We start from the raw sequence: 23,237 nt of genomic DNA, 5'->3' as shown, positions 1-23,237 counted from the left end.
ACGGAAACAAAGCGACGAAAGCACAGCGCATACAAAGGTAGGAGCCGTGTGCAGATCGCTTTTAAGATACGGTGTGCGCGACCGCCCCCAGCCGCGCAAAGCACAAGTACGCAGTTGCTGGCAGGGTAGAAGCCGCACCCCTCCCTCCCGCACTGCCTTCCCGCGTTCCTCCTTTCGCGTGCGAGATTGAGTCGCCAGTTCCCCTTGCGCCCGGTCGCAAGATATGCATTTGGTGCCGCAGCTAAACGTCGCCTCCCCTCCATCCCTTCCTCCCACGGCCTTTCGCACGGCAAAAGACGTCGCGTTCGCTCTCCGTGAAAGCGCGCGTTCCTCGCATGCTTTCACTGGTACATACAGTATACGGCGTGCGGCGAAGATTTTATTGCCCTTGGACTTTATACGGAACCTCACGGCGAAGGCGACGATGCCGGCGACGCCGACGGCATAAATCAGCTCGGAGTGTCCATATAATTGCTATCGCAATAAAAATTCACTTACGATTACGATACTCCCTAATGCGATATTTGAGCGCAGCTCGATACGTGTTTTCATTTCGCAATATATTTGCGGGCGCGGGCAATCTGTCTCGTGCGGCACGTTGCAAACGGAGCGAAGTGTGGCGCGACTCACTCGCTAATCGGAAGATCCCGAGAGGCAGCGGGCGAGTGACGCGTGGGCGCGATTCAGACCAGCCGCCGCAGACAGACCACCTCTCATGCAGCTCTGTGTTTTGAGGCGCTGGCCTAATGCTTTATCGATGGCGTCATCGGTGAACAGACGACACGCGCTACCCTGGCGATATCTCGGAGAGATCGTCGCCGCAAAAAGCCCCATACACACTAGCGGTAAAACGCACGCGGCGCGCCGCCGGCGTTAAAACGTAGCTACGGCAGAGCGGCCACACCTACTAGCGGCGAGCCGCTGAGGCAGTAGGTAAAGTAAATGCTTTATTTCCCATAAACAACATAGATATGTCCCCTGACAGCATGAAAATCTCGTCTCCTGTCTTTAGGTGCGAGATGTCGCGTGCTTTTTCCTTCGTCTGCTGACAAGTCAGCGCTGTGTTTACGTTCTTCGTCCTTCGTTTTAAGGCGAGTCGTGGCTTATGAAGATGACGACGTCATTCAGGATCAGAATGAGAAATAATTGGTACAAATACAGAAATATTGCGATCAGGGCCGGTCCGGATTGGATTTCTTGATCGCGATCAACAGTGGTCGCTGCGACACGCTCCAACGATCCGCATCGAGTTATTATCATCTGCTGATCGTCGGCAACTCTCAGAAGTGCTTAATGCCTTGGTTACAAATCCAGATTTGCAAAATATGCATAAATTTGGACATTTCAATTGTACAGCTTACTATTGCTGATAAAAAGGTTTTTAAACGTTCTTTATTGAGCTGCCCTTACTTTTCTGTTTTTAGCGTTTTCAGAATACTGCACTAGAGGGCGCAGAGGTCAGCCTGCGATCTCGGATCGCGATCGACCGGATCCCGCAAGATCGCGATCGCAAATGTCCCTGTAGCAACACTCGATCCATATCAAGCCGAATCCGGATCAGAAGTGTACGTATGATACCGGTATAACACTTGTTTCTTCAAGCTTTCGCGTTCGTGCCCCCTGTGTTTGGATATATATTCAAGTGTCTTCCAATTAAATACCTGTTGATAGTCAGCGCACGTGTTTGTATAGTGTCTCGATTTTTTTCGCAGGTTCCAAGAAGTCGAGCAATCACAGCCCTTTCACGCCGGGCAAGTGTCTTTAGAAAGCGAAATAAAGAATCCGATCAATGCAATAACTCGCGAAGCGGCTTGATCTGTGCAAGCCGCGACAGTGTTTTTGCCTGCAGGTACACTGTTCGTGGACGACATAACACTCAAAATGAAGCTCTGGGCGTAATGGTGTAATGTACGCGATATGAACATCGTGTACAAATATTACGTATGCATTATTGGTCAGACAAAGATTTCTGATGTTTGTGCTAGAACTCGACACTAAAAGGACTTTGTCCGCGAAACTAGCCTCAAAAGGCTACTAACTGGAAGCAGGCGGCCAACCCGAAGCGGCAAAACAAGTGCACAGTTACTCTGCTGAAAAAGCACAAAAATCATCTGCTTCTGTCGGTTTCATATCGTTGCATCATCGCTCCTAGCACGGCACACAATAAACAAGCCTCAACTACGGTAAAAATGTCGCAGTTTCGCCCGAAAGGCGAAGCATCAATTGCGATAGCAAATTAGTAGAGAGCTAGTCGGAGTAGGGATAGTAGTTTTATCTGCTGCACAAACTTGGACTCATTCGCTTACTAACTGAATTAACAAGCGTGGTGTCAACGCGCACAAGCAAACATGAATAGATCACACTCAATGCCCGCAGACAACGAGTGTCAAAACGCTGGCAGCAAGCGCAGCCGCCGCAGCGAGCGAAGGTTCGTGCGGTCTATCGCTTCAACGGAAACTGAGCTGCGAGTGCACAGCGCATACAAAGGTCAGAGCCGTGTGGAGATCGCTTTAGAGACGGTGTGGGCGACCGCCACAGCTGGGCAAAGTCCAAGTGCAGTTGTTGGCAGAGTAGAAGCTGCTCCCCCCCCCCCCCCTGCCTCCCGCGCTGCCTTCCCGCTTTCATGCTTTCGCGTGGGATATTAAGTGGCCAGTTCCCCTTGCGCCCGGTTGCAAGATGATGATGATGATGATAAGTGGTTCTTGAGGGAAAGTGAAAGGTTGGCGCTATCTTCTGCAGCCCTTGAGGGAGCACGGCTCAGCGCCAATTGCAAGATACGCATTTGGTGCCGCTGCACAGCGTCGCCCCGCTTCCCTCCCTCCCATTACCCCACGGCCTCTCGCGCGACGAAGGTCGCGTTTGCTTTCGGCCGTTCGTTCGCTCTCCGTGATAGCACGCGTCCCCCGCGCGCTTACACTCGCGCATACGGCGCGCGGCGACGATTTTATCGCCCTTGGACTTTATACGGAACCTCACGACGACCGCGACCCCAACGGCAGAAATCCGGTTGAAGTGTCCGTATAATTGCTATCGCAATAAAATCCATGCGCAAACACGCAACAACAATTTTAATGTCTCACCTCGCGTAATTCTATGGGCTAAAGCCCCTTGATAAATTATCAAGGGGCTTTACTATGGGCGAAACCGTCGCGCCCCGGAGCGAGCGGCCAAACTGCGAGGGCGAGCGACGAGAGAAAGGGCGAGGAGACCAACAAGAGGAGAGGCCGGGCGAATGTCGCTACCTTTATTCAGGGGGCTTACCCTGTAGGCAGCGCTCGCGGCTAGTAGCCGCCTATCATACCGCTACAGGCGTGTTGGCGGGAAATATCGAGCGCCGACCAATCGTTTGTGAGCAAGGCTCCCGTAGCCGGACCGAAACGTCTTTTGTTTTCAACGATTGGTCAGCGCTCGATATTTCCCGCCATGAGTTTTCCCGACCAGACGCATTTGCTTCAAATCAAGCGCATTCTAACCTCTACAGACGCATTCGCATCAAATCCTGGATTTCACTTTACAGACGTGTTGTTTAACGACTCCGCCCTCTGCGAAATTACATGAGCAACAGATACATAGATATTTTCATCGCAACAAATATACGTATTCAAGCCGATCGCTCCTTTTATAGAGCGAATGGCTTTCTAGGAGCGCTCGGCTATTCGCTTACACTGACAATCATCAATGATAGTTCCTACGTAACTTTTTGTTGCAGTGAGGATGTCTAGGGAGCGTTTTTGCTGTTTCGTTGACACAGCCGGTGACCTTATACATCAGTGCTATTCGGTGTTTTCATCGCCATGTCAGGTGATGATCCACATAGTTTCCGTGACATTGCGGGAGAAGTCGAGAAAAACCGCGTCGGCGGTTAGAAGCGTTGAACGGCACCACATGAAGCTGCACGCAAAGGCTGTGTAATCGACTGTTACCCTGTCACTGTATTAAACCTAGCATGCGGTGTAAATCATCGCACCCTATTTCTAGCCGAGTGACCGACGATAGGCTCGGCACCACGCACGCAGAGCTCCATGCGTCAGCGGTGTCTTGACGGGGGCGCAGCCGTTGGGAAATCACGGCGGTTAACGGCCGCCTTTGTTGTTCGGCTGCCAGGTCAACCAAACCGCACATCCGGGGCCGAAGCAAAGGGAGCCGCATCTACCCGTGCTCACTGTGTGTCAGTTGAGACCCACGCGCGCGAGAAATGTCCGCTGCGCTGGCAACAATCGCTTCCACAAGAGCTCCGTAAATCTCGCATTTTAAGCACGTCTTTCAAGTAATGGGAGCTGCGCAGACTTTTCAAAGACAGCTTTATAACGGCGGAGACGGGAACAAAAAGTTACGCACATTCAACGCACATCTTGCAATCTATGTGAAGCGAATCTTTAGTGAAGCGATCAATTAAATGCTATGCAACTAACAGTGATGGACATATAATTGTGTCTACTTTCATTGCATGCAACGTGAATGTCATGCAATGTTTATGTTTATCCAGCAAAAGGTCACAAGCGTAATCGCATGCAATATTTGTGTGTACACCGCTCAAAAGCTGCGTCGGCGTGTAAGCACCAAATTGGGCAAATGCATAGTCTGCGAAGCGATAGCCACAAGAACGACGCTTGTCGAGTGGTGCGTGCGCGAATAATCACGAATGCATTCCGTGCACATTCTGGCCAAGAGTGGCACGTACGTGTCCGACGGTTCAATCAAATAATTAATCAAAGAGTTGATTTATTATTTCATTCAGGGGTCGGTGTTATCTTTGCAGTACTACGGACCATAAGAACTATGGCCACTTAGCGCAAATGGACAAAAATAAGGGGAGGGAGGGACAAGGTGAGCCCTGTGTGTGCACAGGTTTTACGCAGCAACTTTCCATCATTATTACAGGTGTGATGACCGCGGTGAGCTTGTTGACATGAACCCGTTTGCTGGTACTTGCATTCGGGGCACATTTCGTGTGTAGGTGCATTCACAAGTATGTCCGCCGAGATACCGACCAAGCAGCCACGCCAATCGCGGCCAAACTTTAATAGCGTCGCGCATCTACGCTGCTCGCGGCGCATATGGCCCCTAGCGCGCACATCACTGCCAGAAACTGAACAAAAAAGGAAAGCGCGGCAGACGCATGTCGTGACCGCGAGCCGGTTCCGCCGTGACGACATCCCTCTCATGGACACATCCTTGACGGCTTGGCCCCGACTCTTCCTTCGATATGCGCCAGGCTCACGTTGGCCGCGTACAATCAACAGAAAGTTCACCATTGAAGCGCCTCCCGTATATCGAAAGTGGGCCCATTCCAAACGCTTGAGACCAATGGCGTACTGCTCTTAGTGACCCATGTTGATAAACGCATAGCTCGCGCATAGAGAAAGGCAAACCAAGAGCGCGTGGCACAAAATATCATTCTGGAATAAGGTGGCCGTAAGACGCGCTGCTCTGGGCTCTTCGAGCGCATTCTCCTTCACTGAACTTGATGCCTGGCCCACTGGACAACGAGAAAATCTCAGTTCATAACTTACTCAGATTATTTCACGTTGTGTACGTGTCATCTAATTGTGTATAATATTAGTTATGCAGGCAGTTGCATGTTCCCCTCAGAGCACGTGTATATATATATATATATATATATATATATACACCTTGTGGTTCTAAAAGCTGTAGCACTTGTTTAGAAGGAACCCACAATGCAACTGTTTTCGTGAGGTTAATCTGCATCGAGTTTGCTTTTTCGATCTTCCAAGAAAGCTCACCTACTTAGACAGCCTAAGTATGAAAAAAAAATGTGACTCCACTACACACTTGGTATGTAATTCATAGCGAAAGCATCGCAAGAGGAACGGCGACACAAGACAGATAAGTCACAGGACAGTTTTACATTGTGTTGGAATGCAAAGCGCGTTTTCAGAAGGACGGAGCTCGCGTGACTGCTACAAAGCTGCAGGCCCCGGCCACATCTACTTCGAATATGACTAATTAAACAACTTGTTCACCAAATTGAATAGCGCGCAAGCTGTTTCGCTTAGACTTTTACAGACCGGCACATATCCGTGTCTGGCCGTTCTGCACGAAGTTATATCGCGACGACGCCTGCCCGTCCTGCGGGCAGACCTCCACTCTAGCACACATGCTCTGGGAGTGCGGGTCGAGATACCCCAAGTTCAGCAAGGATGAGTGGGACTCGCTTCTGCGTAGCCCCGCTCTAGACAAGCAAATCCTGGCTGTCCAGCGTGCCCGGGCCGGTGGGCTAGACCTGCCGGTCCCGACGTGGGACTAGCCGGGTGCGCGACGAGTTCGCGTCCTCGCCGGACCTCTAATAAACGTTATTTCACTCACTCAAACAACTTGTTCCCAGTGTAATGACAACGACAACGTCGCTCCGGCCGCATGGCTCCTGAAGTGAGGAAGACGAAGGATCGGTGTTACTGCCTTCCTTGGCTGGACGTGACTGGGCTTCCAGCTAACTGACAGTAATCCCCGTAGCACCAGGAATAAAATGGGCGACTTTCATTTCATATTCAGCCTCTGACATCTTTACACGTAAACGAGAAATTGGAAACAACTGCGTCGGTTACTTTTGAAAACTTATCCTAATACAAGCCATAACAGATAAATTTGCATGATCGTTTTTATCAACTTAGCTGACACATACCCTTGCCTAAAGAAATATATTTTCTATCACCATCTAGAAGACGACTGAAAGCAATCAGCTAGCCTTGTGAGGCCAGAAGTGATCGACCGCAAGTCATCTCCGCCCGCCATTTACGTCGACTCTGGCTGAATGAGAGCGCACCTACAGAAACACGCATTCCCTTACTACCAGCACATTTCCATGCAGCACTTCTTTACAAACATCATTCTTTAAAAAAAAGGTTGTTGTAGTTACTACCTAGTTGTTACAACACTTGCTACTTTGCTGTAACTGCGGCAGTAGAGCACTGCGCAGGCTCGGGGCCGGGTAGGGCAGTTTTTTCACGGGCTAGGCAGGACATGTGCTTCTTGACCCAGGCCCGGGCCGGGCTCTGGCTTTTTTGACGCGGGCCCGGGCCGGGCTCGGATTTCTGGTGGTGAAAATCGGCCCGGGCAGTGCTCTATGTGGCAATCTCTGTTACTAATAAGTCTCAGCTACCAATTCCAAACGCAGTTAGCCCCGTCGGATACAAAGTTTCTAGCCTATAGCGCTTTTAACGGACCATAGAATATGCCATTGGGGTTCCGGTAAATGCGTTATAGCCAAAAATCATTTTATTTAGTGTTGCAAATCGCGTTTGGAATTGATAGCTGAGACTTATTAGTAACAGACTACCTCGTTTAATCAATAATGTCGCCAACTCCGCCATTACCAACCGCAGTTATACCAAGGTAGTAAGTGATGTAACAACCAGGTAGTACCTATACGACATTTTTTTAGAGCGCAGCTCTGAAGCCCAGACCACACGTAAGCTTGCAAACGCGTGCAAGCTCGCGTCCGCGCGCCCACGCATGCGCAGACGTTGCGGCACGGCTCGTACACGTCGAAACGCGGCGCGATCTCGGTGATCAGCTTCTCTCAGTTATCGCGCGCCTGGTTACGCAGCGACGGCGCGGTATATTCAACTCTCAGTTAAGCAGATTTATACGATGCAAGAAAGTGCTTTTTCTTCACATTTCGTGCTGATCTAAGAGCTCTAAAAATATAACAATTACGTTTATAGATATCGAAGCATTTTGAAACACTGTAAACAACGAAATACGAAGTGGCGTCTGCCAAGGCGTCAACCATGTGAGGCCAGTATTTGTGGATGCAAACCGCCATTCCTCGCTAGGCGCGGCAGGTGCAAGGCGCGTAGACACGAGCTTACGCGCGTCCGCAAGCGCACGTGTGGTCTGGGCTTTAGGCCCCCGTTCTTGCGTCGAGCGTCGGCGTTGCCGGCGTAACCGAGCGAACGAGCGCAACGGGTGAAAGCTAGAGCGAACGCGGAGCGCAGCGGGGGAGGAGGGTATGGCGTGAGAAGAAAAGCATAGTGTCTACGAGATGGCGCCAGAATAGCGCGCCGTCGTCTGTTCACCTTACTTCGGTCACTGCTTTTCACCGGCTAACAAATGTAAAACGTTATCCCTCGATGCACGACGCGCCTGCATGTATCACAAGTTTCTTGAATGGCATCGATAGTTCTATCCGTTGGCTGTTGTCGCCAAAGCTTTTTGTAATCTGATTGTATGCGCGACGCGAATTGTGTAGAATCTTCTGGAAGCCACGCGGGCACCACCGATTACGCTGGAACATTCGACGAGTCATGTATAAAAGCCGACGCGCTTGACCAGCCGATCAGATTTTCAACGATCGCCGACTCTGCTGCATGTCTCTCTCAAATGCTTTGCTTCATATGTCGCGTAATGAAAACACGTATAGAGTTCCGCTCAAATTTCGCTTTAGGGAGTATCGTAAGCGTCGGTGACGTTTTTTTTTTTTTTTTCTTTTTTTTTTAGCAACTGGCAATTTCAGTTCCCTGCAATCGTTTCTACATTTGACTCACTCACCTGTTTAAACCGCTGCCCGCAACTAAAGCTTTCCGCGGCTACTTTCACCAACGCATATCTCAATTTGCATGCAATACTTCTTGGTTGACGTTGCGTTATATTCCTCGTGATTCTTTCCCTTGCCCTGTTGAATGTTATCTCCGTGGCTCTTATAGTTCCTGCAGTACAGCTAGCTTTGGTTCGTAAAACACTCTCACAACTGCAAAAAGCACGCTTTGAACTGCGCTTGCATATCAACCATAACCTATCTCTTATTTACACCCCATGTAAACAGGAAGGCTTGTTTAGTTCACCGAGGATGCCACGTGAACCCACCACATGTCTAGAGGAAGGCATAAAATAGAAAAGAAAATACTACAAGGAGAAAACGAGTATTTAGCGATAAATTGCAATGATAATAATTAGGCCGTAAACGCTAAGCTTTCTACACTCGTCGACCCTGACATGGCCCCTTGTATGAATGTGAACTCAATGTCACGTTCGATTGTTCTAGGACACTGGGAAACATTGCGGATAACAGCGGTATAACGCTTTCGAGCACTTGCCTAAGGAATTGTTTGCAAAGCCCGTAATTATTTGACGCTCTTGAAACTTTATCCGCGCATCACTAACAATGTGCGTCTTATTCGCTCAAAATGTCAACTTAATGGCACGCTTGGTTATTTGAGGAAATTCGACAAACTTCCTACGTGGTACATAAAATACTATTCTAGCGCTCTCGAACGCTTGCATGACTAATTTTCCACAAAAGTTGCCGTTAACTTACACAGCTTAAACCGTGATCGTACTATCGACCAAAAAAGTTCACGGACCCCGGGATCTCAGAAAACGCTAAATATCCGAGCAGCCTTTAAAAGTAGCCAGTAAAACCGTACATCACAATGTTGTTCGCATACACCAGCAGAGGCTGGGAATGGGAATACCAGGCTGCGTTTTTAGGCTGCGGAGATACTCAGCTTTTTGTCAGATCCCTTGGTCCGCAACCTTTTTTGGTCGATAGTACATCACCCTCAACGTTTCCACAAAATAGAAACAACGTGCCTCGCACTTTTCACCTCCGGTAAAACCAACTGTGCGCCTTGCATAATGGTTGAAAATGGGCGGAAAGGGAGTGTTCACTAATTATTTCCAATGCTCATAATTAATACACACACTTCAAATTTCAGTGCAAATCACCTCAAGTCCCCCATTCTTTTCAAGTATGAAATTGCTGGCCTGTTTCATTATTTCAGGAGAGCGAGAATACATCGTAAGCGTTTCATATATTGCCTCAATACAAGCAGAAAAGGGGTGTTTAGCAATTTTTATTTAATCCCTAATCAACAAACCTACTTAAAAGTATGTCTCCTAGCAAGTCTAGCAAGCCTTATCATGCCCCTAATTTTCTCTAGACTCGGTCAATAATCTAGTTCTCCGCCGTCAAAAGATCGTGATAACATTTTCGAGGGCTTCTATACGCGCAGTCGCACGATGCAGCTACGCTGTAAAATAACTACGGGAGAGAAATTAAAACTGTCGTTGTTCTCTGCTTTGCAGGCCTTCTGTCTCTCGAGCGATTCTTTCTGCCTGCCATTTCTTCACTTCCACGGTGTTCCGGCCATGGGGAGTTTTATCGCTAAATTATTAGAAACAAAAGAAAAAGAAATACCAACAAACTACGACAGGTGTAGCTGCAAAATGGCTGAAACTGGCCAAGACCACGCGTTAACCTTATTTACGCTTGAAAAAAAACAAGACAAAAAATTCACCGACGATTACGATACTCCCTAAAGCGAAATTTGAGCGGAACTCTATACGTGTTTTCATTACGCGACATATGAAGCAAAGCATTTGAGAGAGACATGCAGCAGAGTCGGCGATCGTTGAAAATCTGATCGGCTGGTCAAGCGCGTCGGCTTTTATACATGACTCGTCGAATGTTCCAGCGTAATCGGTGGTGCCCGCGTGGCTTCCAGAAGATTCTACACAATTCGCGTCGCGCATACAATCAGATTACAAAAAGCTTTGGTGACAACAGCCAACGGATAGAACTATCGATGCCATTCAAGAAACTTGTGATACATGCAGGCGCGTCGTGCATCGAGGGATAACGTTTTACATTTGTTAGCCGGTGAAAAGCAGGGACCGAAGTAAGGTGAAGAAGTCATCGGTGAACAGACGACGGCATGCGACTCTGGTGCCACGTCGGTGATGTACAGAATGGCAATGCAAGTCATAAAATTAGAACTGTCCAAGTTGGCGGATAAAAATGACGTACTGGGGGAACTACAGAATGGGTACAGACCAGGCAGACGCTTAGAGGATAATGCGTTTGTACTAACTCAGTGCATAGAGATTTCAGTAGCGCAGAAAAGACCTTTATCGATAGCATTTCTAGGTATTAAAGGAGCATATGATAACGTAGACAGGGAATTCTTATGGGATATTCTTAAGCAGGAAGGCATAGATGACGATTTCGTGGTGCTGCTGAGGGAGATATGTAGAGACAACCGAGTACAAGTTGTACGGGATGGCCGAAAAGCTAATGAAATGGTGAGAATTCACCAAGGGTTGAAGCAAGGATGTCCTCTGTGTCCGTTGTTGTTCGCGCTTTATCTTAAGGGCATAGACAGACGACTGGAAAACAACGAATTAGGGTTTGATTTATCCTACATGCGTAATGGACAAATGGCGCAACAGAAGGTCCCTGGACTGATGTACGCAGACGACATTGTGCTACTAGCGGACAATAAAAAAGATTTACAGATACTTGCGAATATCTGTGGGAACGCAGCGACAAATCTAGGCCTTAAGTTTAGCACAGAGAAATCAGGGATTATGATCTTTAATGAACACACGAGTAACTTCGTGGTGTCAATTCAACAGCAAGTAATACCCATAGTGAAGCAATATAAGTACTTCGGCGTACACATAAACGAAGGAAAAAATTACTCAAGCAACCACCAAGATAATCTGAAAATAAAGGGGAAGCGGAATGCAGCAATAATGAAACGCAGAGCACTGTGGGGCCACAATAAATATGAGGTGGTGCGTGGAATCTGGAAAGGAGTAATGGTGCCACCGCTAACATTCGCAAATGCCATTATATGCTTAAAATCGGATATATTTGCGGGTTTGGAAGTTAACCAAAGATCAGTAGGCCGGTTGGCTTTGGGAGCACACGGTAAAACCACAAATGAGGCAGTACAGGGTGACATGGGTTGGGCCTCGATTGAAGTCAGAGAAGCATAGAGCAAAATTAGTTTTGAAGAAAGACTCAGGGACATGGATATTCATAAATGGGCGGCTAAAATGCACAATTACGTGTACCTGAAAAGCGTGGGCACAGAATGGAGAAAGAGGTCAAGAAAGTTGGCTATCAAATACAGGTTATTGAAACTGTAAATAGACAACCAGGAGTCATCAGAAAGAGAGAGAAGAACACATTCATTACATTAGAACATTAATCACTAAGTAATTCTCAAGTTTTGCAGCCAAATTTCCACGTGCGAAAATCTCCCGCGGTAGCGAATTCCAGTCTGTCATTGTTCTGGGTAAATAACTATATTTGTAAGCATTAGTGTGTGCAAATACGGGTGCTTATGAGTGATCGTGTTTACCACGGGTTTTCCTAGCTGTGGCTGGTCTGACGCAAGATGGAACATTTAGCGTGACTTTCCCCGAGCGAATTTTGTATAAAATCTTAAACGGCTAACCTTTCTACTTGTTTATAACAAAGGAATGTTATGTAATTGCATTAATGAAATAGGTGACTCACGATTTCGATACTTCCTAATATGAAACTTGCTGCTTTCCGTTGTACCTTTTCAAGGAGCAAAATATCCTTTTTTGCAAAAGGGTCCCATATGACTGCCGCCTATTCTAATTTAGATAGAACGAAAGCTTTATAAGCCAAATGTATTGTGCTAGATTGTGCGTTTTCTAGCTTCCTTTTTAAAAACAATAGTGCTTTAGTACAAATATCTGATATGTGCGGTGACAAATTAAGATTACTGCTAAGAGTAATACCTACATATTTATATTTATATCACTTGTACGATTGGACAATCACGAACGATGCAGGGAAACGTGACAGGATTCTTATTCTGCGTAATGCATAACAGAACAGCTTTTTTTTTTTTTTACAGCGAATCTGTTAAGGGCTAGGTTCCAGAAGATCGTGTCCGCGTGTAGAAAAGCCACGTGACCTAGCGGGAGAGGAGAGGAAAAGAAGAGCTCAACCCTGTGAGAATTTTGTGAGAGGGTGCAGATGAAAAGGTGAGCGGGAAGGAGGGGTTGACGTAAGTCACGGCGTGCAATAGGTGAGGCGTAAACTCGTAAAGGCTCATGGGAAACGTTGTCTGCTCGGCGCTTCCGGTTCAACCGCTGGCGGTTCCGGCGCGCGATCTCCCGTTCGCGGGGCCGGTCGCGCTTGCTCTCTGTGCACTTTCATCACAAGGTATCGCCCACGCTGCAAATATCTAGAGCCCGTGACGGTAGCATCGATGACTGACAATTATATCTGAGCATAGGCAGTCATTTAAAATATTTTTTTCCTAGCCGAATCGACCGAACATGTGAATTAGGTATGCGTGCTGTCACAGTCGCGGGCTTACTTGAATGACGAGTCGCACTTTCTTGTTCTCAAGTGAATTCTGTTCGGATCAACAATGTGAGCGATCTTGTAACATTTCAATCGTGAATGAGCTAGAGTGATTTGTGCTAGAGCCCGTCCTATACACTAACGTGTTTGCCTTTCGTAGTCCTTGATAAATCGCGTTGGGCAAGCGCCGCACAGCTAAGAACCTTGACTTTCCTTTAAAAAAAAAAAAAACCTTCCACACGTTTAGCTATTCGAACTTTTATACCACTGATAACGTAGATGCTTGGACAAGTTTGTATGACATACTATGAATTTTATATCATTTTACAGCTAACCTTTATAGGTTTTGCGACGTTTATCATGATTGTGTTGTTTTCTAAAATAACTTGCTGTCCACGTTACTGATAAAATTTCATGGAACATGCTTAATAACCACACGTTCACCATGCGGTCGGCATGGTTTAACGATGTTTTAAAGTAGTATCTCTTTCTGCAACCTCACCAAAACATTTGTTATAAAAGCCTAGAGAAATTTATAACACATTTTAATGCGATTAAAGCTGCAGTATACCCCTTATGTTTGGGACACTTTGTGATAGTTATGTAAGATATGGAACGTGAGGTATGCTAGAAGCGTTCGTCGACTGCAGTTCACTTCCGCGCACGTTTGAGTCTGTCTTTATTTGCTTTCAACGTCTCTTTATAAGTAATATTGCAGCTTTGTGATCGTTAGGATAGTGTTTCTCGTCTTGTGCACCTTTAACAAAATATACGAGAAGAATTACGGTCTACGCCTTTTAAATCCTCCCACTACACCTTGCTCATCTTGCATCGAGCATTAAATTAAGGTCGCTATACTATATATGCCAGGTATTCACTTAAATGTTGTTCCAAGACATTCGTACCAAGAAAAAGTTATGGATTGGAACCTCCTGCCCGCCTGTAACGCCTCCACTACTAAACCATGCATGTTTGATCAAATCAGCCTAGTGAAACTTAGATTTAATAAGTAAAAAAAATCATATCACTATTCCACTACTGTGCAGATGGAAGCTAGCGAAGCTGTGGTGAGTTCTGTCGTTGGCACGAACAGAATTCACTTGAGAACAAGAAAGTGCGATTCGTCATACCTAATAACGTATACCTAATTCACGTGTACAGTCGATTCGGCTAGAAAAAATATTTTAAAAACTGCCTATGCTCAGATATAATGGTCAGTCATCGACGCGACCGTCACGGGCTCTAGATATTTACAGCGAGGGCGATACCTTGTGATGAAAGTGCACAGAGAGCAAGCGCGACCGGCCCCGCGAACGGAGAATCGTGTGCCTGAACCGTCAGCGGTTGAACCGGAAGCGCTGAGCAGACGGCGTTTCCCATGAGCCTTTACGAGTTTACGCCTCACCTATACTCGCGTTGGAGGGGGAGAGCGTGAGGCGCGCCAACCAATGGCGGTGTACGAAAAAACTAGGTCAACGGAGGAGTGGGGTGTGAGAAGAGTTCGCGTTAGCGTTGGTTGTTTAAACGGAGCTTTGGCCAGTGACTCTTGTCTGGGAACGTCGTAGAAAAGCGTGAGGAACGCCGTCGACGCCGAGCGCGTTCTTTCAGAGCAGGTATAGCCACGTCTAAGTGTTAAAAATACCCCATTGTGCTACTCGGAGCCGGCACGGAAGCCTCTTTTCCAGAGTACGTAGCGAAGGGGTTGGTTTACCATTTTGTAGCCAAATTTAACATAGCAAATCCCCAATATAGCTAAACCCCAACCAGTGTTGCGGAGTTACCACTCCGGAATTGGAATGACTCCGGAACCATTCCACATTTTGGCGACCCCGGAATGGAATGGCGACAACGCTTGGAGGAATTTAATGGCAATGGAATTAAGCGCATTTTGCCCGGAATCGAATGACAATGGAATAATGTGTTTTGCGAAAATAGAGCGCTTTCTCATCTACGCGCAGTTTTTTGTCAAAATATACCGAAGAACCAACCAGCCCACGTTCAAACATTAGTAAGTCAGAGCCTCGAATTTAAGAATAAAGCAGTATTTTTAAGATGGCTTGGCTGATTACAAGTACGGTACATTTAGAAGCAACGCGCCTACCACAATTCTGTCCTGATGGACTGAGTTGCTCCGAAGTTTGTCTCGATTCTTCGCGTAACCGCGGCTCTATGCCGTGGGTATCCGTCGTGCGGAACTACGGCGGTGGCATACTCCCCTCCCTTACGCTTTGTGATTTTTTTTTTACCTCGGCGGCGCCTTCGCCCCGGCCGCCTGCTTCTCTGAGTTGTGATGCGTATTGACGCTGGCGCGATGCTTGTGTTCACTGCAAGCTTTCGCATACAAGCGTGCGCGCCGTCTTACCTCGTACCCCGCAACCCTTTTGCAATACTGTCCCCCCTGTCTAGACAACAGACGCCTTTGCCCGGAACTCTGTCGACAAAGGTCTCCAGGTCAGCGCAGCACACAGTCGCCCACGATGAACTGTGCGCCCTCTCCCTCCATACAGAGAGAGAGAATAAACTTTTGGAAGCATTTGTTCTGCAAGCCAGCCGAAGCACCCACGTAAGTGCGGCCACGGCGGCGCCTCCCCGAACGTTCGCTCTGCTCTAGGGAGTTCTGGGGAAGGACGGAGGGGAGGTCCGGGTGACGCCGCGCTGGCGGCAGAAGCCCAATGGTTCGTTTAGTAGTTCGCTCATACTGTGATTGCTAGACAGTGCTTCGAAGCATCCCCATCGGCTTTCTGTGCTACCACCCCCACCCTCCTTTCCAGCCTTTTATTGCAAATAAAAAGCGCTTCCATAAGGCACTGCCCCACTGGCTCCTGCGCCCAGCGGCTCACGCACGCAGTAAGTACGCCAACATGGCACATTGGAAACCATCTTTCGAGATTACCCGTGAAGAAAACAAACAAGCTGCACGTCGCAAGCTTTGCTCCGAATGCTGTAGTCGGAGTTTCATCTAAATTGATTCTGCACCTAAACAGAAAGCACGAACACGCAACAAGAGAAAGGGCTGGCAAGCCAACCGAAGATAACGCCAGGCCTTCATCGCTGGGTGCAGCTCTGTGCCTGTTCATCGAAAGGCTGCTCTTGACGACGCCATAATATAAGGTCTCCATGAACACTACTTTTCTCAGCATAGAAATACGCTACGTCGTCGTCTTAGCATTAACACATTTAAGCTAAAACAATATTAAAACATCACAAGCCGTTAAAACATGCTGACCATGCAAATACTATAGGTAGCGGGAGAATTGCCCCTGTGGGAATTACTAGGGTGGTTGTACTGTACCAGGTATGTCACCAAGGTACTTTCCCGCGACCTTGGTAACGTGTTTTGAGTATTTTGGCAGTTCTTAAAGCGTCTGGTGACATCTGATGACATCAGCTTTATGGTGCGTTCATCGGTAACTCGATAAAACTGTCAAGATGTCTTTCCTACGTTGAGGAATTACAGGAATGGAATTGAACTTTCTCGCCATTCTCGGAGTAGGAATGGGCTAAGTTTTTCATTACGAGGAATTGAAAGGAATGGAATCGCGTCAAGTTCTAATTCCCCGGAATGGAATGGGGGCGCGCCCATTCCACAACACTGACACCCAATCATAGCAAATCCCACCGGGGCTTCCGGCTTCGCTGGACTTCCTTTTTCACAGGGTGGAAAGGCTCTGAATTTTTTGTTCAAAATTCAGCATCATGTCCCCGATGGCCAGAAGAGCTGTCTGTAGTACGCGTACATACTAATCGGATGCAGACAATATTCCTCTGAACAAAACACAATCGTCGTCCGTGAATAGTTTACTGCTTGCATCCTGGGGTGCAACATCGACTAAGTAATTCACGTGGACGTGAAATAACAGCGGCCGTTTCCCTGGGGAACACCAGAAAGTTGACACGCTGGACTCAGTTTTTTAACAGCGAAGCTGTTTAAGCCAGCCGTAATTTGTGGTTTGCGGTTCGTATCAAGAAACTATCAAGAAATAAATGAAAATGAACTTTCTTGCCGAGGCGGTATTCGAGCCCACGTACCCATGGGCCCAAGGCGAGCGTCGTAACCACTAGACTATAGAGCCACGCTTGCGGAGCATGCATTTATGCGAACCATATGATTGCGTTCGAGCGTCGTCGTCTTCGTCCACAGCTGGCGCCTTCGCACACTCGTGCTCTGCGAGGTGAAGAGGTTTTGCGCGCTATGCTCGGGAGAGAGATACAAAAATGTCACAGTTTCGCCCTAAGGGCGAAGCAATGAGCGACACAGCAATGTCATACGAAGTAAGGTGAGCGGCTTTGGTAGCAATAAGAATTGTAGTAAACATGAGCTGATTAAGTAAGCAGGTGTGCTGCGGCGTAAGTAGACCGACATGAAGAGCGACTCGATGACCACGAGAAGGCGCGTGTGAAACGGTGGTGTTGATGAGAAGCGCTTCCCGTGGGCAGCGCGTGCGAAGAGACACACCTGTAGCGCTGCACTGCCGATCCGGGCAGCATTGCATGTGTAGCATGCGTTGGAAAATGTGACCCGACTATTACTAACTGAATGAACAAGCGTGGTGTGAGCGCCCACAAACAAACATGAATAGATCACACTGAATGACTGCAGACGACTGACAAAACGCTGGCAGCAAGCCCGTACGCTGCAGCGGGCGAAGGTACGTGCGGTCTATCGCTTCAACGGAAACTGAGCGGCGAATGCACGGCGCAGAAAGGTCAGAGCCGTGTGGAGATAAGCGACGGTGCGAGCGAGCGACGAGCGCGGTTGTTGGCAGAGTATAAGTGCCCCCCACCCCGCTCCCTCCGGCGCTGGCTTCCCGCTTCGTTGCTTGCGCGAGGGAGATTGACTGCGTTCGCTCTCCGTGATAGCGCGCGTCCCCGCACGCTTCCCAGAAGCTCAGGCATACGGCGCGCGGTGAAGATTTTATCTATACGGAACCTCACGGCGACGGCGACGACGACGGCGACGGCTACGGCGACGGCGACGCCGACGGCAGAAATCCGGTTGAAGTGTCCATATAATTGCTATCGCAATAAAATGAGAGCGAGAGAGAGAGATGCATTCAAGGAGCGGGTCTGCTGGAACGCGTTGTCGGCACGCGGTGGAACGCGGTGTCGGTGTTGGAAACTGCGCTATGCAACGCGCAGTGACGGCCGTAAGTCCAAGACGCCCGAAAAGAAATTATCATCATCATGAGTAATATGAAAAGTTCGCGCGCACTTCCGGAAAATGCTGGGCTACGATCGCCCAGCTTCGCTGTTTCAAGCGTTGCGCGGCAAAGTGCAAGGTTAAGCGTTCTTATATCAACAATCTGTGCTCGACTACAAAGGTAAGTACTTATCCACTGAAGAATGAACCTGGGTAGCCCTATTCGCTGGAGTTTATACAATAGTTTTCCATGGGAACTTTGTCAAATGCGCGCGATGTCCGCAAGGGGGTGCTGTCGAAACTCCAGCACTGGTTACCTATCGTCTTTTGCGTTTAGAAATGTACGATTGCTTCGAAACTAACGCTAATAAAGTCAGATAAAGCGCAGTAAACAAAGCCACAGGCACCAAGATCAGACCCATCCACGCGTGACCTATCCATTGCATATAGCTAGCCGCAGTTTCCTATATGCTCAAATTGCCAGAGGCAAGTGTACGTGACAAAGCGTGCACCTCCGCTCCATCCGAGGTGGGTGAACGAGCAAGCGAGAAAAGGCGACTCACCCGTGTCGGAAGCCGTCCGCGCACTCGCGGATCGAGGAGGCATCAACGGCGGCCGCGCGGCGGCGAACAGCGCCGCGAGCGGCAGCCCTCGTCGTCGTGAAGGGGCGGCGCTCAGCAGCGGCTGTGCGCGAATGTTTTCCCAATCCGCGCTCTTTCGTCGTCGGCAATGAGCGGTGACCCGCCCTCGCGTGCCGGGTATTACTCACGCACTGCTGCATACAGCGAAAAGTACAACGCTGCCATTCTGTATTCCTCGCAAATGGGAAACCATTTTCTTTGATTGATATGTATAGCAGAGGCTGGTGCCTTTATGGACGCCGGCTAATCCTCTTCGCAGCGCAAGCAAAACTAAAAGCACGAAAAGGCCGGCTTCTATTCTGCAATTACGCGAGCACTAGGATTACTCATTAAGACGTCGTTACGTGAGTCCTATAGCTAACAAATAGCGTGCTGCGTTTTTGTGTGCAATTTCTGATGTACGCAGGCCGGCATATTGCGTTGACGAAAAGAACCGCTGAGTAGGTGGGCTCTTTCCCTGGCCATTGTTGTTTCAGCGCACAATTGTTGACACATGGACGAACTCTAAATCGCGCAAACACGAGCGCTCAACTGCAACTGAAAATTTATTGATGAGCGAGAAGCCCCTATGTTCGGGCTTAAATACGATGCATGCGTGTCTAAAACGAATCAAAGTGACAAAATCCTAAGACGAAGCTCGGGGCCAACTCCGACTTCGTTATTCAAATGCATGTAAAACGCATAAATGCTTTTATGAGACAACCGCTGAACTGATTTCAATGAAAAGCCTTGCCTTTGAGACACAATGGCGAATTCTAGTGACTCTATATATATAGGAAGAATAATTTCGATTTAAGACCTCAAATGTATGCCAATATTGCTGTATACAGGTAAGTTTCTAAAAAATAGAAGCACGAAGTTTACAGATCCGTGACTCTGTACCTAAAACAGATATCGCAGTGCTGCCAACTGAATCTGTTACAACATTTTGATAGACAGATTACGCAAAATTGCTTAATAGATACTGATGGTTTAGCTGGTGATCCCTGATTTTAATAAAGCAGCACACTTGGGAAAAAAATCGGTCGCATAAACATGAATGATGAGGACGTACACAAGAACATGTTTCTTTTCAGCTATTGGTTTGTTGCTCAAAGATGTCCTTTCTTCATTGGCACTGTGGTGAGCGCGCTCGCTGTGGCAGCTGCATGGTGAGGAAAACAAGAACAAGAAACTTTCAAATAGGCCCATTCGCTCACGCTAGATTAGACAGGACGCAAGCAGTACACTACAGACAAAGGGATTCTTACAGAAACCCCAGACTAATGCACGCCAGACATGTACACTACAAACAGATGCGGCGAGGTTACCGCGCCTAATCACATGTTATGGGAGTGTCAGGGTTTAACAAACAATTCGGGCAGTGCCGACCACCGCCAGCCTCCGCTCGCGCTGGAAGACCGCACTGCTCAGCTCGAACCTGACAGCACAACTCTGGGCCGTCAAGCGAGCCGAGGAAGCCGCTTCGAGTCTCGGAACCGCGTCCGCGGCGGGTGCCCAGACCCACTAAAAAGACGCCGGACTCGAATCTGATTGATTTGAAAATAAAGTTTACGTTCTTCTTCAAATAGACGAACATGACCACCACCGTGTGCGCTCAAGATGGAATCAAATGCCCAGGTAGCGGCGCGCTTTTTATGAAAATGACGCAGAGGGGCAGCTTAAGCACATGTCCTCCACCTTATCAATTTCTATTGCTTATAAATTACGTTCCCTGCGCACAACCTTTGTTTTTACGAGTGCGCGTGAGCAGCCTCTGCAAAGGCCAATTTTCCCGAATTTTTAGCTGTGCATTCGTACCTGTAAGCCTCGTGTTACAAGCCTCATCTGGCCGATGTCACAGGAATGGAATAATCCGTACAAGGGGCATAGGGATTTCGGTGCTCGACTGGGCAGTAGCTTGCAGGCAATGAATGCACGTTCATCGTCTGCGTAACTTGCACTTACATACCTCTAATGAAAGAACAGAGTGTTTGCAATATAGACACGTTAGCACCATGTGCTGTGTAGCACAAGAAAGTAAGGAAACCTTTGCTAATGTTTCCCTCTTCCTACTTCGTTCGTTTAGCACACAGTGCTCCAAGCTGGCGTGACCAGTTTACTCGGAGACTTTTCTTCAGCTGCCACCGTCGTCGTTTCTCCTCTTCCATCAGAGATCGGACGCCGTAGACGTTTGCACTTGGACTTTATGTACACAATATATATGCATCGACACTTATTTACAGTGACTCTGACGTAACACTCGACATAGCCGATAGTGCATAACACCGCTCGTACGTACAGACCCTTCGTTTACACTGGAACCGGCGCCTTAATTCGGCAAGGCCGACAGTGCAGAGCACATTTCCTGCGTCCTGAACGCTCGCGAGGGGTCGGGAGCCCGGTTTTAACCCTTCGGTTGCTCCTCCCAAATCCCCTCTCTGCAAATCACGACCCCACAGTGACCTGATTGGATCAACTGGGCTGTCACTCACTTGTCACGACTTCTCTCACTCTCTCTTAGCGTTTCTCGGAACATTCAGAGAGAGAGAGAGAAAACATCAAACAAGAAATAAGCAAATAACGCACAAACAGTTCCACTTTGCGACATGTTAAAATATCCCGGCGCTTCCCCCAGAACACTGCCGGTGAAAGCAACACCCGAATCGTGCCTTAATTGGAAGTCACGCACTGCATGCAGTAAAGGGCACCGCACCGAAGCGCGCCCATCGATGCACAATGCCGTCCTGCGCGTGGTCCGTCTCCGGCGGGCCCATAAAACTGTCATCTCAAAGACGGACCGCGCCTCTGGTGCCAGCCCGTTGCTCAAGAGCCCGCGCGTCGGGTCACACGACCCTTCCCGCTCTGAAATGGCTTCTTTGCAACCGAGCAATGCTCATTGACACCGTAATGATGTTTTGCAGGTGGTCCGTCTTAGGTAGCGCGCGAGAGGGCAGCCGTTCGCGCTTCCGGTTGGGCTTCCGGGCCAAACAGCTCCCAACGCCACCCCTCCCCCGCGTCTTCAGACCGCGCGTTCACCATTTTACGACGCACTGGGCTGGGGACGCGGGTTCTCTGCGGCCGAAGAGCGCCTCCTGACCCACTAACTAAGCCCCCCGCTGGTTTTGTATTCTGCAAGGCCCCAAACGGTGACCTTCCACGTTTCTGGGGCGAAATTACTTTTGAGGGCCTCCCGTGTTTGTGAACATCATTTACGCATTTGTTGCCATTCTCTATTTTCGTAACCAACATAGTTCCTATATGGTGGAGCTTCGTGACGAATGCACAATACGTTCTGTGTAAATCTGCAATGTGGATGTGCACTATTATCATCCACACACTCCCTAAGTAGCCAAACAAATGCAGATAGCCCTATGAGCACTGTGAGACGGAACACAGAAATTTGCAGTTAAACAGCCACAGTGAATCAGCCTCTGTGCTGAACATAAAATTAGTCCAAGAGAAAAAAAAGGCGTAGTGGCAAATTGGGTACACATTTACATGTACCGTACAAATCCATATACCACGAGTAATCTTTCACTCGTTCTCGTATTGCTTACAATTGCACAAACCCAGTGGCGTACGTAGCAGGGGGGGAGGGGGGGCGGGGGGTTGCGCCGAAGCAGTAGCAACGCAGCAGCCGCCGCCAAGCCACGCGCACCGACGGGAACACTCCGCGCAGCCGCCGCGCCGAGCTACCGCAGCAGCTGGTAAACCGTTTCCCGCCACGCCGAAGCTACTGAAAATAGCTGGTACGTGTCGCCTAGCAACCATGTACGTCATAACTGACATAAACACACAGTGCGCATGCGCTTGGCCTCGGAGTTTGCCATAAAAGGGGCTGCGCCTAGTCGTGTCAACTTTCGCTAGATATCGAGCGGCTAGCCTCCAACGCGTTTGGCGTCGGCAAGCAATAGCGTTCTTGGCACTGTGCCAACCTTGGTTAGCCTGCCTGCGTTTGTGGCATGCCAGGAATGCTGTCGCTCGTAGGCGCCGACGCGTCCAGCGCTAGTCACGCGAAATGTCGCGAGATGCAAGGTACTATCTCCGAAAATGATTGCTCGAGAATACCTTCCCTACATGCGTAGTTATGTTAAAAGACGGGCAAGTGTGCACTGGGTCGTGCAAAGCTTAGGCACAGCGAAACTGTCGATCTTCAAATCTTACTGGCTGCTACTGCTAGGTATTAACTTGGTTGCTGCTAGGTCTTAACTTGGTTGATGCTATAGGTTCTAACTTGGTTACTGCTAGGTTCTGCAACTTGGTTGCTGCTAAGTTTGTAAGTAGGTTTTGCTTGACCTAGTATTTTGCTATCACTTCGCATTACTGGACTTGAAGATCGACAGTTTCGCTGTGCCTAAGCTTTGCACGACCCAGTGCAAAC

The 23,237-nt window shown here is 48.5% G+C and overlaps 1 protein-coding gene across 1 annotated transcript in view; it reads right to left on the bottom strand.

The window, feature by feature from the left end:
- Positions 1–18,818, bottom strand: part of LOC119446865 (uncharacterized) — a 136,356-nt gene extending 117,538 nt beyond the window's left edge. The window contains exon 1 of the mRNA XM_049664950.1: positions 18,797–18,818. The gene's annotated coding sequence lies outside the window, so the exon portion shown is untranslated. The remainder of the gene's footprint in view (positions 1–18,796) is intronic.
- Positions 18,819–23,237: the final 4,419 nt, after the last annotated feature.

The sequence above is a fragment of the Dermacentor silvarum genome, chromosome 3 (assembly GCF_013339745.2).
Source record: "Dermacentor silvarum isolate Dsil-2018 chromosome 3, BIME_Dsil_1.4, whole genome shotgun sequence".
Classification (NCBI taxonomy): domain Eukaryota; kingdom Metazoa; phylum Arthropoda; class Arachnida; order Ixodida; family Ixodidae; genus Dermacentor; species Dermacentor silvarum.
The sequence above is the reverse complement of the archived record's forward strand: the minus strand, read 5'-3'. Positions and strand labels throughout refer to the sequence as shown.